This window comes from Anomaloglossus baeobatrachus, chromosome 7, assembly GCF_048569485.1.
Source record: "Anomaloglossus baeobatrachus isolate aAnoBae1 chromosome 7, aAnoBae1.hap1, whole genome shotgun sequence".
Taxonomy (NCBI): domain Eukaryota; kingdom Metazoa; phylum Chordata; class Amphibia; order Anura; family Aromobatidae; genus Anomaloglossus; species Anomaloglossus baeobatrachus.
Window position 1 is genome coordinate 198,602,143 of NC_134359.1, and position 15,335 is coordinate 198,617,477.

At 41.3% G+C, this 15,335-nt stretch overlaps 23 non-coding genes across 23 annotated transcripts; 12 read left to right on the forward strand and 11 right to left on the reverse strand.

Moving 5' to 3' along the window:
* The first annotated feature begins 7 nt into the window (after nt 1-7).
* TRNAS-GCU (transfer RNA serine (anticodon GCU)) lies at nt 8-89 on the forward strand. Its single transcript has one exon. It is a non-coding gene; the product is annotated as a tRNA-Ser (tRNA).
* Nucleotides 90-863: 774 nt separating this feature from the next.
* TRNAT-AGU (transfer RNA threonine (anticodon AGU)) lies at nt 864-937 on the reverse strand. The gene has a single exon. It is a non-coding gene; the product is annotated as a tRNA-Thr (tRNA).
* Nucleotides 938-1,295: 358 nt separating this feature from the next.
* Nucleotides 1,296-1,377, forward strand: TRNAS-GCU (transfer RNA serine (anticodon GCU)). Its single transcript has one exon. It is a non-coding gene; the product is annotated as a tRNA-Ser (tRNA).
* A 1,206-nt stretch (nt 1,378-2,583) lies between these two features.
* TRNAS-GCU (transfer RNA serine (anticodon GCU)) lies at nt 2,584-2,665 on the forward strand. Its single transcript has one exon. It is a non-coding gene; the product is annotated as a tRNA-Ser (tRNA).
* Nucleotides 2,666-3,439: 774 nt separating this feature from the next.
* TRNAT-AGU (transfer RNA threonine (anticodon AGU)) lies at nt 3,440-3,513 on the reverse strand. Its single transcript has one exon. It is a non-coding gene; the product is annotated as a tRNA-Thr (tRNA).
* Nucleotides 3,514-3,871: 358 nt separating this feature from the next.
* TRNAS-GCU (transfer RNA serine (anticodon GCU)) lies at nt 3,872-3,953 on the forward strand. Its single transcript has one exon. It is a non-coding gene; the product is annotated as a tRNA-Ser (tRNA).
* Nucleotides 3,954-4,727: 774 nt separating this feature from the next.
* TRNAT-AGU (transfer RNA threonine (anticodon AGU)) lies at nt 4,728-4,801 on the reverse strand. Its single transcript has one exon. It is a non-coding gene; the product is annotated as a tRNA-Thr (tRNA).
* A 358-nt stretch (nt 4,802-5,159) lies between these two features.
* On the forward strand, nt 5,160-5,241 carry TRNAS-GCU (transfer RNA serine (anticodon GCU)). The gene has a single exon. It is a non-coding gene; the product is annotated as a tRNA-Ser (tRNA).
* A 774-nt stretch (nt 5,242-6,015) lies between these two features.
* On the reverse strand, nt 6,016-6,089 carry TRNAT-AGU (transfer RNA threonine (anticodon AGU)). Its single transcript has one exon. It is a non-coding gene; the product is annotated as a tRNA-Thr (tRNA).
* Nucleotides 6,090-6,447: 358 nt separating this feature from the next.
* Nucleotides 6,448-6,529, forward strand: TRNAS-GCU (transfer RNA serine (anticodon GCU)). Its single transcript has one exon. It is a non-coding gene; the product is annotated as a tRNA-Ser (tRNA).
* A 774-nt stretch (nt 6,530-7,303) lies between these two features.
* TRNAT-AGU (transfer RNA threonine (anticodon AGU)) lies at nt 7,304-7,377 on the reverse strand. The gene has a single exon. It is a non-coding gene; the product is annotated as a tRNA-Thr (tRNA).
* A 358-nt stretch (nt 7,378-7,735) lies between these two features.
* Nucleotides 7,736-7,817, forward strand: TRNAS-GCU (transfer RNA serine (anticodon GCU)). Its single transcript has one exon. It is a non-coding gene; the product is annotated as a tRNA-Ser (tRNA).
* A 774-nt stretch (nt 7,818-8,591) lies between these two features.
* Nucleotides 8,592-8,665, reverse strand: TRNAT-AGU (transfer RNA threonine (anticodon AGU)). Its single transcript has one exon. It is a non-coding gene; the product is annotated as a tRNA-Thr (tRNA).
* A 358-nt stretch (nt 8,666-9,023) lies between these two features.
* TRNAS-GCU (transfer RNA serine (anticodon GCU)) lies at nt 9,024-9,105 on the forward strand. The gene has a single exon. It is a non-coding gene; the product is annotated as a tRNA-Ser (tRNA).
* Nucleotides 9,106-9,879: 774 nt separating this feature from the next.
* On the reverse strand, nt 9,880-9,953 carry TRNAT-AGU (transfer RNA threonine (anticodon AGU)). Its single transcript has one exon. It is a non-coding gene; the product is annotated as a tRNA-Thr (tRNA).
* A 358-nt stretch (nt 9,954-10,311) lies between these two features.
* TRNAS-GCU (transfer RNA serine (anticodon GCU)) lies at nt 10,312-10,393 on the forward strand. Its single transcript has one exon. It is a non-coding gene; the product is annotated as a tRNA-Ser (tRNA).
* A 774-nt stretch (nt 10,394-11,167) lies between these two features.
* TRNAT-AGU (transfer RNA threonine (anticodon AGU)) lies at nt 11,168-11,241 on the reverse strand. Its single transcript has one exon. It is a non-coding gene; the product is annotated as a tRNA-Thr (tRNA).
* A 358-nt stretch (nt 11,242-11,599) lies between these two features.
* Nucleotides 11,600-11,681, forward strand: TRNAS-GCU (transfer RNA serine (anticodon GCU)). The gene has a single exon. It is a non-coding gene; the product is annotated as a tRNA-Ser (tRNA).
* A 774-nt stretch (nt 11,682-12,455) lies between these two features.
* Nucleotides 12,456-12,529, reverse strand: TRNAT-AGU (transfer RNA threonine (anticodon AGU)). Its single transcript has one exon. It is a non-coding gene; the product is annotated as a tRNA-Thr (tRNA).
* A 358-nt stretch (nt 12,530-12,887) lies between these two features.
* Nucleotides 12,888-12,969, forward strand: TRNAS-GCU (transfer RNA serine (anticodon GCU)). The gene has a single exon. It is a non-coding gene; the product is annotated as a tRNA-Ser (tRNA).
* Nucleotides 12,970-13,743: 774 nt separating this feature from the next.
* Nucleotides 13,744-13,817, reverse strand: TRNAT-AGU (transfer RNA threonine (anticodon AGU)). Its single transcript has one exon. It is a non-coding gene; the product is annotated as a tRNA-Thr (tRNA).
* A 358-nt stretch (nt 13,818-14,175) lies between these two features.
* Nucleotides 14,176-14,257, forward strand: TRNAS-GCU (transfer RNA serine (anticodon GCU)). Its single transcript has one exon. It is a non-coding gene; the product is annotated as a tRNA-Ser (tRNA).
* Nucleotides 14,258-15,031: 774 nt separating this feature from the next.
* On the reverse strand, nt 15,032-15,105 carry TRNAT-AGU (transfer RNA threonine (anticodon AGU)). Its single transcript has one exon. It is a non-coding gene; the product is annotated as a tRNA-Thr (tRNA).
* Nucleotides 15,106-15,335: the final 230 nt, after the last annotated feature.

Below are 15,335 nucleotides of genomic sequence, written 5' to 3' on the forward strand. Positions count from 1 at the left end.
TCATGTAGACGAGGTGGCCGAGTGGTTAAGGCGATGGACTGCTAATCCATTGTGCTCTGCATGCATGGGTTCGAATCCCATCCTCGTCGGTTTAATCTCCTTCTTCCGTGTTGAAAGGCTTAGTTCCATTTTCAACCCAGGCGGTGGATATTTGACCTTCTCAAATCTCTGAGATAGTGCAATGAAGGAATCATAAATCTGTGCTGTCTAAGTGCATAAAAAAGAGAAGACGTCATCCGATGTAGGATGGCATAAGGCATGCCAAATGAAAACGGTGGGTTTTATTTTGCCAGATTGAGCATTGGTTTATGGCTGGTAAGGTTTGCATTAGTCCAACTCCAGACACCAGACAATGAAGGAGAAGAGATAAGGCCCACTCCGTTAGAGGCCAACTTAAAACCTTCAGTGAAAAAGCAAAGACTCATCAAAATGCTCTTCAGATCTTATGGTCTGGTTTCTACGTTTTTGGGCAGAGAAGTTGGCTGTGAAGTTCAGGTGATGCATTAACAATACAGTCTATGGATTGAGCTGTTTATGCATGGTTTTGACTTCCATCTTTGTTCTTGTTGTTTTCTTGCCCTTTCACTGTTCAAGAAGACTGCTATCAAACTTTTCTAGCAGGGAGAGATGCGCATGGAAGCATTTCAATCTGGCAAAAGAAAACCACTGTTTTTATTTGGCATGCTTGGTGCCATCCTACATCGCATGACATCTTCTTCCTTCTGAGCACTTAGACAGCACATATTTATAATTCCTTCATTCAACTATCTCAGAGATGTGAGAAAGACAAATTTGACATTAGTCTCTCACTATGAAAGGTGCCCTTTAAAAATCGAAACTTCTATACCGAGACTATGAAAAGAAGGCACTGCTGAGATTCGAACTCAGGATCTCCTGTTTACTAGACAGGCGCTTTAACCAACTAAGCCACAGCACCTCTTTTCCTACTGACCGATAGTAAAGCAGCTTCTGGTAGAGTGGCCTTTTCTGATCTTCTTCAGTGTCATCTGATGTCTAGAGACAAACTAATGCAAATGCTATCTGGGATAAACCAATTTTCAGGGCTTCAATACAGACACGACATTCAATCTTCAGTAAAAATACTGTTATTAAAACCCTGAGCATTAGCTCATTTCTGATATGGTTTGAGCTAGTCTAACTCTTTTCATTATCCAGTGTAGGAGATGTGATAAGCTCCATTTTGCCAGAGGCCGATACACAATCTTTAGCTCAATTGCACAGACTAGTCAATATCCTCATCAGATCATATCACCTGATTTCAGGTTTCTCATGTAGACGAGGTGGCCGAGTGGTTAAGGCGATGGACTGCTAATCCATTGTGCTCTGCATGCATGGGTTCGAATCCCATCCTCGTCGGTTTAATCTCCTTCTTCCGTGTTGAAAGGCTTAGTTCCATTTTCAACCCAGGCGGTGGATATTTGACCTTCTCAAATCTCTGAGATAGTGCAATGAAGGAATCATAAATCTGTGCTGTCTAAGTGCATAAAAAAGAGAAGACGTCATCCGATGTAGGATGGCATAAGGCATGCCAAATGAAAACGGTGGGTTTTATTTTGCCAGATTGAGCATTGGTTTATGGCTGGTAAGGTTTGCATTAGTCCAACTCCAGACACCAGACAATGAAGGAGAAGAGATAAGGCCCACTCCGTTAGAGGCCAACTTAAAACCTTCAGTGAAAAAGCAAAGACTCATCAAAATGCTCTTCAGATCTTATGGTCTGGTTTCTACGTTTTTGGGCAGAGAAGTTGGCTGTGAAGTTCAGGTGATGCATTAACAATACAGTCTATGGATTGAGCTGTTTATGCATGGTTTTGACTTCCATCTTTGTTCTTGTTGTTTTCTTGCCCTTTCACTGTTCAAGAAGACTGCTATCAAACTTTTCTAGCAGGGAGAGATGCGCATGGAAGCATTTCAATCTGGCAAAAGAAAACCACTGTTTTTATTTGGCATGCTTGGTGCCATCCTACATCGCATGACATCTTCTTCCTTCTGAGCACTTAGACAGCACATATTTATAATTCCTTCATTCAACTATCTCAGAGATGTGAGAAAGACAAATTTGACATTAGTCTCTCACTATGAAAGGTGCCCTTTAAAAATCGAAACTTCTATACCGAGACTATGAAAAGAAGGCACTGCTGAGATTCGAACTCAGGATCTCCTTTTTACTAGACAGGCGCTTTAACCAACTAAGCCACAGCACCTCTTTTCCTACTGACCGATAGTAAAGCAGCTTCTGGTAGAGTGGCCTTTTCTGATCTTCTTCAGTGTCATCTGATGTCTAGAGACAAACTAATGCAAATGCTATCTGGGATAAACCAATTTTCAGGGCTTCAATACAGACACGACATTCAATCTTCAGTAAAAATACTGTTATTAAAACCCTGAGCATTAGCTCATTTCTGATATGGTTTGAGCTAGTCTAACTCTTTTCATTATCCAGTGTAGGAGATGTGATAAGCTCCATTTTGCCAGAGGCCGATACACAATCTTTAGCTCAATTGCACAGACTAGTCAATATCCTCATCAGATCATATCACCTGATTTCAGGTTTCTCATGTAGACGAGGTGGCCGAGTGGTTAAGGCGATGGACTGCTAATCCATTGTGCTCTGCATGCATGGGTTCGAATCCCATCCTCGTCGGTTTAATCTCCTTCTTCCGTGTTGAAAGGCTTAGTTCCATTTTCAACCCAGGCGGTGGATATTTGACCTTCTCAAATCTCTGAGATAGTGCAATGAAGGAATCATAAATCTGTGCTGTCTAAGTGCATAAAAAAGAGAAGACGTCATCCGATGTAGGATGGCATAAGGCATGCCAAATGAAAACGGTGGGTTTTATTTTGCCAGATTGAGCATTGGTTTATGGCTGGTAAGGTTTGCATTAGTCCAACTCCAGACACCAGACAATGAAGGAGAAGAGATAAGGCCCACTCCGTTAGAGGCCAACTTAAAACCTTCAGTGAAAAAGCAAAGACTCATCAAAATGCTCTTCAGATCTTATGGTCTGGTTTCTACGTTTTTGGGCAGAGAAGTTGGCTGTGAAGTTCAGGTGATGCATTAACAATACAGTCTATGGATTGAGCTGTTTATGCATGGTTTTGACTTCCATCTTTGTTCTTGTTGTTTTCTTGCCCTTTCACTGTTCAAGAAGACTGCTATCAAACTTTTCTAGCAGGGAGAGATGCGCATGGAAGCATTTCAATCTGGCAAAAGAAAACCACTGTTTTTATTTGGCATGCTTGGTGCCATCCTACATCGCATGACATCTTCTTCCTTCTGAGCACTTAGACAGCACATATTTATAATTCCTTCATTCAACTATCTCAGAGATGTGAGAAAGACAAATTTGACATTAGTCTCTCACTATGAAAGGTGCCCTTTAAAAATCGAAACTTCTATACCGAGACTATGAAAAGAAGGCACTGCTGAGATTCGAACTCAGGATCTCCTGTTTACTAGACAGGCGCTTTAACCAACTAAGCCACAGCACCTCTTTTCCTACTGACCGATAGTAAAGCAGCTTCTGGTAGAGTGGCCTTTTCTGATCTTCTTCAGTGTCATCTGATGTCTAGAGACAAACTAATGCAAATGCTATCTGGGATAAACCAATTTTCAGGGCTTCAATACAGACACGACATTCAATCTTCAGTAAAAATACTGTTATTAAAACCCTGAGCATTAGCTCATTTCTGATATGGTTTGAGCTAGTCTAACTCTTTTCATTATCCAGTGTAGGAGATGTGATAAGCTCCATTTTGCCAGAGGCCGATACACAATCTTTAGCTCAATTGCACAGACTAGTCAATATCCTCATCAGATCATATCACCTGATTTCAGGTTTCTCATGTAGACGAGGTGGCCGAGTGGTTAAGGCGATGGACTGCTAATCCATTGTGCTCTGCATGCATGGGTTCGAATCCCATCCTCGTCGGTTTAATCTCCTTCTTCCGTGTTGAAAGGCTTAGTTCCATTTTCAACCCAGGCGGTGGATATTTGACCTTCTCAAATCTCTGAGATAGTGCAATGAAGGAATCATAAATCTGTGCTGTCTAAGTGCATAAAAAAGAGAAGACGTCATCCGATGTAGGATGGCATAAGGCATGCCAAATGAAAACGGTGGGTTTTATTTTGCCAGATTGAGCATTGGTTTATGGCTGGTAAGGTTTGCATTAGTCCAACTCCAGACACCAGACAATGAAGGAGAAGAGATAAGGCCCACTCCGTTAGAGGCCAACTTAAAACCTTCAGTGAAAAAGCAAAGACTCATCAAAATGCTCTTCAGATCTTATGGTCTGGTTTCTACGTTTTTGGGCAGAGAAGTTGGCTGTGAAGTTCAGGTGATGCATTAACAATACAGTCTATGGATTGAGCTGTTTATGCATGGTTTTGACTTCCATCTTTGTTCTTGTTGTTTTCTTGCCCTTTCACTGTTCAAGAAGACTGCTATCAAACTTTTCTAGCAGGGAGAGATGCGCATGGAAGCATTTCAATCTGGCAAAAGAAAACCACTGTTTTTATTTGGCATGCTTGGTGCCATCCTACATCGCATGACATCTTCTTCCTTCTGAGCACTTAGACAGCACATATTTATAATTCCTTCATTCAACTATCTCAGAGATGTGAGAAAGACAAATTTGACATTAGTCTCTCACTATGAAAGGTGCCCTTTAAAAATCGAAACTTCTATACCGAGACTATGAAAAGAAGGCACTGCTGAGATTCGAACTCAGGATCTCCTGTTTACTAGACAGGCGCTTTAACCAACTAAGCCACAGCACCTCTTTTCCTACTGACCGATAGTAAAGCAGCTTCTGGTAGAGTGGCCTTTTCTGATCTTCTTCAGTGTCATCTGATGTCTAGAGACAAACTAATGCAAATGCTATCTGGGATAAACCAATTTTCAGGGCTTCAATACAGACACGACATTCAATCTTCAGTAAAAATACTGTTATTAAAACCCTGAGCATTAGCTCATTTCTGATATGGTTTGAGCTAGTCTAACTCTTTTCATTATCCAGTGTAGGAGATGTGATAAGCTCCATTTTGCCAGAGGCCGATACACAATCTTTAGCTCAATTGCACAGACTAGTCAATATCCTCATCAGATCATATCACCTGATTTCAGGTTTCTCATGTAGACGAGGTGGCCGAGTGGTTAAGGCGATGGACTGCTAATCCATTGTGCTCTGCATGCATGGGTTCGAATCCCATCCTCGTCGGTTTAATCTCCTTCTTCCGTGTTGAAAGGCTTAGTTCCATTTTCAACCCAGGCGGTGGATATTTGACCTTCTCAAATCTCTGAGATAGTGCAATGAAGGAATCATAAATCTGTGCTGTCTAAGTGCATAAAAAAGAGAAGACGTCATCCGATGTAGGATGGCATAAGGCATGCCAAATGAAAACGGTGGGTTTTATTTTGCCAGATTGAGCATTGGTTTATGGCTGGTAAGGTTTGCATTAGTCCAACTCCAGACACCAGACAATGAAGGAGAAGAGATAAGGCCCACTCCGTTAGAGGCCAACTTAAAACCTTCAGTGAAAAAGCAAAGACTCATCAAAATGCTCTTCAGATCTTATGGTCTGGTTTCTACGTTTTTGGGCAGAGAAGTTGGCTGTGAAGTTCAGGTGATGCATTAACAATACAGTCTATGGATTGAGCTGTTTATGCATGGTTTTGACTTCCATCTTTGTTCTTGTTGTTTTCTTGCCCTTTCACTGTTCAAGAAGACTGCTATCAAACTTTTCTAGCAGGGAGAGATGCGCATGGAAGCATTTCAATCTGGCAAAAGAAAACCACTGTTTTTATTTGGCATGCTTGGTGCCATCCTACATCGCATGACATCTTCTTCCTTCTGAGCACTTAGACAGCACATATTTATAATTCCTTCATTCAACTATCTCAGAGATGTGAGAAAGACAAATTTGACATTAGTCTCTCACTATGAAAGGTGCCCTTTAAAAATCGAAACTTCTATACCGAGACTATGAAAAGAAGGCACTGCTGAGATTCGAACTCAGGATCTCCTGTTTACTAGACAGGCGCTTTAACCAACTAAGCCACAGCACCTCTTTTCCTACTGACCGATAGTAAAGCAGCTTCTGGTAGAGTGGCCTTTTCTGATCTTCTTCAGTGTCATCTGATGTCTAGAGACAAACTAATGCAAATGCTATCTGGGATAAACCAATTTTCAGGGCTTCAATACAGACACGACATTCAATCTTCAGTAAAAATACTGTTATTAAAACCCTGAGCATTAGCTCATTTCTGATATGGTTTGAGCTAGTCTAACTCTTTTCATTATCCAGTGTAGGAGATGTGATAAGCTCCATTTTGCCAGAGGCCGATACACAATCTTTAGCTCAATTGCACAGACTAGTCAATATCCTCATCAGATCATATCACCTGATTTCAGGTTTCTCATGTAGACGAGGTGGCCGAGTGGTTAAGGCGATGGACTGCTAATCCATTGTGCTCTGCATGCATGGGTTCGAATCCCATCCTCGTCGGTTTAATCTCCTTCTTCCGTGTTGAAAGGCTTAGTTCCATTTTCAACCCAGGCGGTGGATATTTGACCTTCTCAAATCTCTGAGATAGTGCAATGAAGGAATCATAAATCTGTGCTGTCTAAGTGCATAAAAAAGAGAAGACGTCATCCGATGTAGGATGGCATAAGGCATGCCAAATGAAAACGGTGGGTTTTATTTTGCCAGATTGAGCATTGGTTTATGGCTGGTAAGGTTTGCATTAGTCCAACTCCAGACACCAGACAATGAAGGAGAAGAGATAAGGCCCACTCCGTTAGAGGCCAACTTAAAACCTTCAGTGAAAAAGCAAAGACTCATCAAAATGCTCTTCAGATCTTATGGTCTGGTTTCTACGTTTTTGGGCAGAGAAGTTGGCTGTGAAGTTCAGGTGATGCATTAACAATACAGTCTATGGATTGAGCTGTTTATGCATGGTTTTGACTTCCATCTTTGTTCTTGTTGTTTTCTTGCCCTTTCACTGTTCAAGAAGACTGCTATCAAACTTTTCTAGCAGGGAGAGATGCGCATGGAAGCATTTCAATCTGGCAAAAGAAAACCACTGTTTTTATTTGGCATGCTTGGTGCCATCCTACATCGCATGACATCTTCTTCCTTCTGAGCACTTAGACAGCACATATTTATAATTCCTTCATTCAACTATCTCAGAGATGTGAGAAAGACAAATTTGACATTAGTCTCTCACTATGAAAGGTGCCCTTTAAAAATCGAAACTTCTATACCGAGACTATGAAAAGAAGGCACTGCTGAGATTCGAACTCAGGATCTCCTGTTTACTAGACAGGCGCTTTAACCAACTAAGCCACAGCACCTCTTTTCCTACTGACCGATAGTAAAGCAGCTTCTGGTAGAGTGGCCTTTTCTGATCTTCTTCAGTGTCATCTGATGTCTAGAGACAAACTAATGCAAATGCTATCTGGGATAAACCAATTTTCAGGGCTTCAATACAGACACGACATTCAATCTTCAGTAAAAATACTGTTATTAAAACCCTGAGCATTAGCTCATTTCTGATATGGTTTGAGCTAGTCTAACTCTTTTCATTATCCAGTGTAGGAGATGTGATAAGCTCCATTTTGCCAGAGACCGATACACAATCTTTAGCTCAATTGCACAGACTAGTCAATATCCTCATCAGATCATATCACCTGATTTCAGGTTTCTCATGTAGACGAGGTGGCCGAGTGGTTAAGGCGATGGACTGCTAATCCATTGTGCTCTGCATGCATGGGTTCGAATCCCATCCTCGTCGGTTTAATCTCCTTCTTCCGTGTTGAAAGGCTTAGTTCCATTTTCAACCCAGGCGGTGGATATTTGACCTTCTCAAATCTCTGAGATAGTGCAATGAAGGAATCATAAATCTGTGCTGTCTAAGTGCATAAAAAAGAGAAGACGTCATCCGATGTAGGATGGCATAAGGCATGCCAAATGAAAACGGTGGGTTTTATTTTGCCAGATTGAGCATTGGTTTATGGCTGGTAAGGTTTGCATTAGTCCAACTCCAGACACCAGACAATGAAGGAGAAGAGATAAGGCCCACTCCGTTAGAGGCCAACTTAAAACCTTCAGTGAAAAAGCAAAGACTCATCAAAATGCTCTTCAGATCTTATGGTCTGGTTTCTACGTTTTTGGGCAGAGAAGTTGGCTGTGAAGTTCAGGTGATGCATTAACAATACAGTCTATGGATTGAGCTGTTTATGCATGGTTTTGACTTCCATCTTTGTTCTTGTTGTTTTCTTGCCCTTTCACTGTTCAAGAAGACTGCTATCAAACTTTTCTAGCAGGGAGAGATGCGCATGGAAGCATTTCAATCTGGCAAAAGAAAACCACTGTTTTTATTTGGCATGCTTGGTGCCATCCTACATCGCATGACATCTTCTTCCTTCTGAGCACTTAGACAGCACATATTTATAATTCCTTCATTCAACTATCTCAGAGATGTGAGAAAGACAAATTTGACATTAGTCTCTCACTATGAAAGGTGCCCTTTAAAAATCGAAACTTCTATACCGAGACTATGAAAAGAAGGCACTGCTGAGATTCGAACTCAGGATCTCCTGTTTACTAGACAGGCGCTTTAACCAACTAAGCCACAGCACCTCTTTTCCTACTGACCGATAGTAAAGCAGCTTCTGGTAGAGTGGCCTTTTCTGATCTTCTTCAGTGTCATCTGATGTCTAGAGACAAACTAATGCAAATGCTATCTGGGATAAACCAATTTTCAGGGCTTCAATACAGACACGACATTCAATCTTCAGTAAAAATACTGTTATTAAAACCCTGAGCATTAGCTCATTTCTGATATGGTTTGAGCTAGTCTAACTCTTTTCATTATCCAGTGTAGGAGATGTGATAAGCTCCATTTTGCCAGAGGCCGATACACAATCTTTAGCTCAATTGCACAGACTAGTCAATATCCTCATCAGATCATATCACCTGATTTCAGGTTTCTCATGTAGACGAGGTGGCCGAGTGGTTAAGGCGATGGACTGCTAATCCATTGTGCTCTGCATGCATGGGTTCGAATCCCATCCTCGTCGGTTTAATCTCCTTCTTCCGTGTTGAAAGGCTTTGTTCCATTTTCAACCCAGGCGGTGGATATTTGACCTTCTCAAATCTCTGAGATAGTGCAATGAAGGAATCATAAATCTGTGCTGTCTAAGTGCATAAAAAAGAGAAGACGTCATCCGATGTAGGATGGCATAAGGCATGCCAAATGAAAACGGTGGGTTTTATTTTGCCAGATTGAGCATTGGTTTATGGCTGGTAAGGTTTGCATTAGTCCAACTCCAGACACCAGACAATGAAGGAGAAGAGATAAGGCCCACTCCGTTAGAGGCCAACTTAAAACCTTCAGTGAAAAAGCAAAGACTCATCAAAATGCTCTTCAGATCTTATGGTCTGGTTTCTACGTTTTTGGGCAGAGAAGTTGGCTGTGAAGTTCAGGTGATGCATTAACAATACAGTCTATGGATTGAGCTGTTTATGCATGGTTTTGACTTCCATCTTTGTTCTTGTTGTTTTCTTGCCCTTTCACTGTTCAAGAAGACTGCTATCAAACTTTTCTAGCAGGGAGAGATGCGCATGGAAGCATTTCAATCTGGCAAAAGAAAACCACTGTTTTTATTTGGCATGCTTGGTGCCATCCTACATCGCATGACATCTTCTTCCTTCTGAGCACTTAGACAGCACATATTTATAATTCCTTCATTCAACTATCTCAGAGATGTGAGAAAGACAAATTTGACATTAGTCTCTCACTATGAAAGGTGCCCTTTAAAAATCGAAACTTCTATACCGAGACTATGAAAAGAAGGCACTGCTGAGATTCGAACTCAGGATCTCCTGTTTACTAGACAGGCGCTTTAACCAACTAAGCCACAGCACCTCTTTTCCTACTGACCGATAGTAAAGCAGCTTCTGGTAGAGTGGCCTTTTCTGATCTTCTTCAGTGTCATCTGATGTCTAGAGACAAACTAATGCAAATGCTATCTGGGATAAACCAATTTTCAGGGCTTCAATACAGACACGACATTCAATCTTCAGTAAAAATACTGTTATTAAAACCCTGAGCATTAGCTCATTTCTGATATGGTTTGAGCTAGTCTAACTCTTTTCATTATCCAGTGTAGGAGATGTGATAAGCTCCATTTTGCCAGAGGCCGATACACAATCTTTAGCTCAATTGCACAGACTAGTCAATATCCTCATCAGATCATATCACCTGATTTCAGGTTTCTCATGTAGACGAGGTGGCCGAGTGGTTAAGGCGATGGACTGCTAATCCATTGTGCTCTGCATGCATGGGTTCGAATCCCATCCTCGTCGGTTTAATCTCCTTCTTCCGTGTTGAAAGGCTTAGTTCCATTTTCAACCCAGGCGGTGGATATTTGACCTTCTCAAATCTCTGAGATAGTGCAATGAAGGAATCATAAATCTGTGCTGTCTAAGTGCATAAAAAAGAGAAGACGTCATCCGATGTAGGATGGCATAAGGCATGCCAAATGAAAACGGTGGGTTTTATTTTGCCAGATTGAGCATTGGTTTATGGCTGGTAAGGTTTGCATTAGTCCAACTCCAGACACCAGACAATGAAGGAGAAGAGATAAGGCCCACTCCGTTAGAGGCCAACTTAAAACCTTCAGTGAAAAAGCAAAGACTCATCAAAATGCTCTTCAGATCTTATGGTCTGGTTTCTACGTTTTTGGGCAGAGAAGTTGGCTGTGAAGTTCAGGTGATGCATTAACAATACAGTCTATGGATTGAGCTGTTTATGCATGGTTTTGACTTCCATCTTTGTTCTTGTTGTTTTCTTGCCCTTTCACTGTTCAAGAAGACTGCTATCAAACTTTTCTAGCAGGGAGAGATGCGCATGGAAGCATTTCAATCTGGCAAAAGAAAACCACTGTTTTTATTTGGCATGCTTGGTGCCATCCTACATCGCATGACATCTTCTTCCTTCTGAGCACTTAGACAGCACATATTTATAATTCCTTCATTCAACTATCTCAGAGATGTGAGAAAGACAAATTTGACATTAGTCTCTCACTATGAAAGGTGCCCTTTAAAAATCGAAACTTCTATACCGAGACTATGAAAAGAAGGCACTGCTGAGATTCGAACTCAGGATCTCCTGTTTACTAGACAGGCGCTTTAACCAACTAAGCCACAGCACCTCTTTTCCTACTGACCGATAGTAAAGCAGCTTCTGGTAGAGTGGCCTTTTCTGATCTTCTTCAGTGTCATCTGATGTCTAGAGACAAACTAATGCAAATGCTATCTGGGATAAACCAATTTTCAGGGCTTCAATACAGACACGACATTCAATCTTCAGTAAAAATACTGTTATTAAAACCCTGAGCATTAGCTCATTTCTGATATGGTTTGAGCTAGTCTAACTCTTTTCATTATCCAGTGTAGGAGATGTGATAAGCTCCATTTTGCCAGAGGCCGATACACAATCTTTAGCTCAATTGCACAGACTAGTCAATATCCTCATCAGATCATATCACCTGATTTCAGGTTTCTCATGTAGACGAGGTGGCCGAGTGGTTAAGGCGATGGACTGCTAATCCATTGTGCTCTGCATGCATGGGTTCGAATCCCATCCTCGTCGGTTTAATCTCCTTCTTCCGTGTTGAAAGGCTTAGTTCCATTTTCAACCCAGGCGGTGGATATTTGACCTTCTCAAATCTCTGAGATAGTGCAATGAAGGAATCATAAATCTGTGCTGTCTAAGTGCATAAAAAAGAGAAGACGTCATCCGATGTAGGATGGCATAAGGCATGCCAAATGAAAACGGTGGGTTTTATTTTGCCAGATTGAGCATTGGTTTATGGCTGGTAAGGTTTGCATTAGTCCAACTCCAGACACCAGACAATGAAGGAGAAGAGATAAGGCCCACTCCGTTAGAGGCCAACTTAAAACCTTCAGTGAAAAAGCAAAGACTCATCAAAATGCTCTTCAGATCTTATGGTCTGGTTTCTACGTTTTTGGGCAGAGAAGTTGGCTGTGAAGTTCAGGTGATGCATTAACAATACAGTCTATGGATTGAGCTGTTTATGCATGGTTTTGACTTCCATCTTTGTTCTTGTTGTTTTCTTGCCCTTTCACTGTTCAAGAAGACTGCTATCAAACTTTTCTAGCAGGGAGAGATGCGCATGGAAGCATTTCAATCTGGCAAAAGAAAACCACTGTTTTTATTTGGCATGCTTGGTGCCATCCTACATCGCATGACATCTTCTTCCTTCTGAGCACTTAGACAGCACATATTTATAATTCCTTCATTCAACTATCTCAGAGATGTGAGAAAGACAAATTTGACATTAGTCTCTCACTATGAAAGGTGCCCTTTAAAAATCGAAACTTCTATACCGAGACTATGAAAAGAAGGCACTGCTGAGATTCGAACTCAGGATCTCCTGTTTACTAGACAGGCGCTTTAACCAACTAAGCCACAGCACCTCTTTTCCTACTGACCGATAGTAAAGCAGCTTCTGGTAGAGTGGCCTTTTCTGATCTTCTTCAGTGTCATCTGATGTCTAGAGACAAACTAATGCAAATGCTATCTGGGATAAACCAATTTTCAGGGCTTCAATACAGACACGACATTCAATCTTCAGTAAAAATACTGTTATTAAAACCCTGAGCATTAGCTCATTTCTGATATGGTTTGAGCTAGTCTAACTCTTTTCATTATCCAGTGTAGGAGATGTGATAAGCTCCATTTTGCCAGAGGCCGATACACAATCTTTAGCTCAATTGCACAGACTAGTCAATATCCTCATCAGATCATATCACCTGATTTCAGGTTTCTCATGTAGACGAGGTGGCCGAGTGGTTAAGGCGATGGACTGCTAATCCATTGTGCTCTGCATGCATGGGTTCGAATCCCATCCTCGTCGGTTTAATCTCCTTCTTCCGTGTTGAAAGGCTTAGTTCCATTTTCAACCCAGGCGGTGGATATTTGACCTTCTCAAATCTCTGAGATAGTGCAATGAAGGAATCATAAATCTGTGCTGTCTAAGTGCATAAAAAAGAGAAGACGTCATCCGATGTAGGATGGCATAAGGCATGCCAAATGAAAACGGTGGGTTTTATTTTGCCAGATTGAGCATTGGTTTATGGCTGGTAAGGTTTGCATTAGTCCAACTCCAGACACCAGACAATGAAGGAGAAGAGATAAGGCCCACTCCGTTAGAGGCCAACTTAAAACCTTCAGTGAAAAAGCAAAGACTCATCAAAATGCTCTTCAGATCTTATGGTCTGGTTTCTACGTTTTTGGGCAGAGAAGTTGGCTGTGAAGTTCAGGTGATGCATTAACAATACAGTCTATGGATTGAGCTGTTTATGCATGGTTTTGACTTCCATCTTTGTTCTTGTTGTTTTCTTGCCCTTTCACTGTTCAAGAAGACTGCTATCAAACTTTTCTAGCAGGGAGAGATGCGCATGGAAGCATTTCAATCTGGCAAAAGAAAACCACTGTTTTTATTTGGCATGCTTGGTGCCATCCTACATCGCATGACATCTTCTTCCTTCTGAGCACTTAGACAGCACATATTTATAATTCCTTCATTCAACTATCTCAGAGATGTGAGAAAGACAAATTTGACATTAGTCTCTCACTATGAAAGGTGCCCTTTAAAAATCGAAACTTCTATACCGAGACTATGAAAAGAAGGCACTGCTGAGATTCGAACTCAGGATCTCCTGTTTACTAGACAGGCGCTTTAACCAACTAAGCCACAGCACCTCTTTTCCTACTGACCGATAGTAAAGCAGCTTCTGGTAGAGTGGCCTTTTCTGATCTTCTTCAGTGTCATCTGATGTCTAGAGACAAACTAATGCAAATGCTATCTGGGATAAACCAATTTTCAGGGCTTCAATACAGACACGACATTCAATCTTCAGTAAAAATACTGTTATTAAAACCCTGAGCATTAGCTCATTTCTGATATGGTTTGAGCTAGTCTAACTCTTTTCATTATCCAGTGTAGGAGATGTGATAAGCTCCATTTTGCCAGAGACCGATACACAATCTTTAGCTCAATTGCACAGACTAGTCAATATCCTCATCAGATCATATCACCTGATTTCAGGTTTCTCATGTAGACGAGGTGGCCGAGTGGTTAAGGCGATGGACTGCTAATCCATTGTGCTCTGCATGCATGGGTTCGAATCCCATCCTCGTCGGTTTAATCTCCTTCTTCCGTGTTGAAAGGCTTAGTTCCATTTTCAACCCAGGCGGTGGATATTTGACCTTCTCAAATCTCTGAGATAGTGCAATGAAGGAATCATAAATCTGTGCTGTCTAAGTGCATAAAAAAGAGAAGACGTCATCCGATGTAGGATGGCATAAGGCATGCCAAATGAAAACGGTGGGTTTTATTTTGCCAGATTGAGCATTGGTTTATGGCTGGTAAGGTTTGCATTAGTCCAACTCCAGACACCAGACAATGAAGGAGAAGAGATAAGGCCCACTCCGTTAGAGGCCAACTTAAAACCTTCAGTGAAAAAGCAAAGACTCATCAAAATGCTCTTCAGATCTTATGGTCTGGTTTCTACGTTTTTGGGCAGAGAAGTTGGCTGTGAAGTTCAGGTGATGCATTAACAATACAGTCTATGGATTGAGCTGTTTATGCATGGTTTTGACTTCCATCTTTGTTCTTGTTGTTTTCTTGCCCTTTCACTGTTCAAGAAGACTGCTATCAAACTTTTCTAGCAGGGAGAGATGCGCATGGAAGCATTTCAATCTGGCAAAAGAAAACCACTGTTTTTATTTGGCATGCTTGGTGCCATCCTACATCGCATGACATCTTCTTCCTTCTGAGCACTTAGACAGCACATATTTATAATTCCTTCATTCAACTATCTCAGAGATGTGAGAAAGACAAATTTGACATTAGTCTCTCACTATGAAAGGTGCCCTTTAAAAATCGAAACTTCTATACCGAGACTATGAAAAGAAGGCACTGCTGAGATTCGAACTCAGGATCTCCTGTTTACTAGACAGGCGCTTTAACCAACTAAGCCACAGCACCTCTTTTCCTACTGACCGATAGTAAAGCAGCTTCTGGTAGAGTGGCCTTTTCTGATCTTCTTCAGTGTCATCTGATGTCTAGAGACAAACTAATGCAAATGCTATCTGGGATAAACCAATTTTCAGGGCTTCAATACAGACACGACATTCAATCTTCAGTAAAAATACTGTTATTAAAACCCTGAGCATTAGCTCATTTCTGATATGGTTTGAGCTAGTCTAACTCTTTTC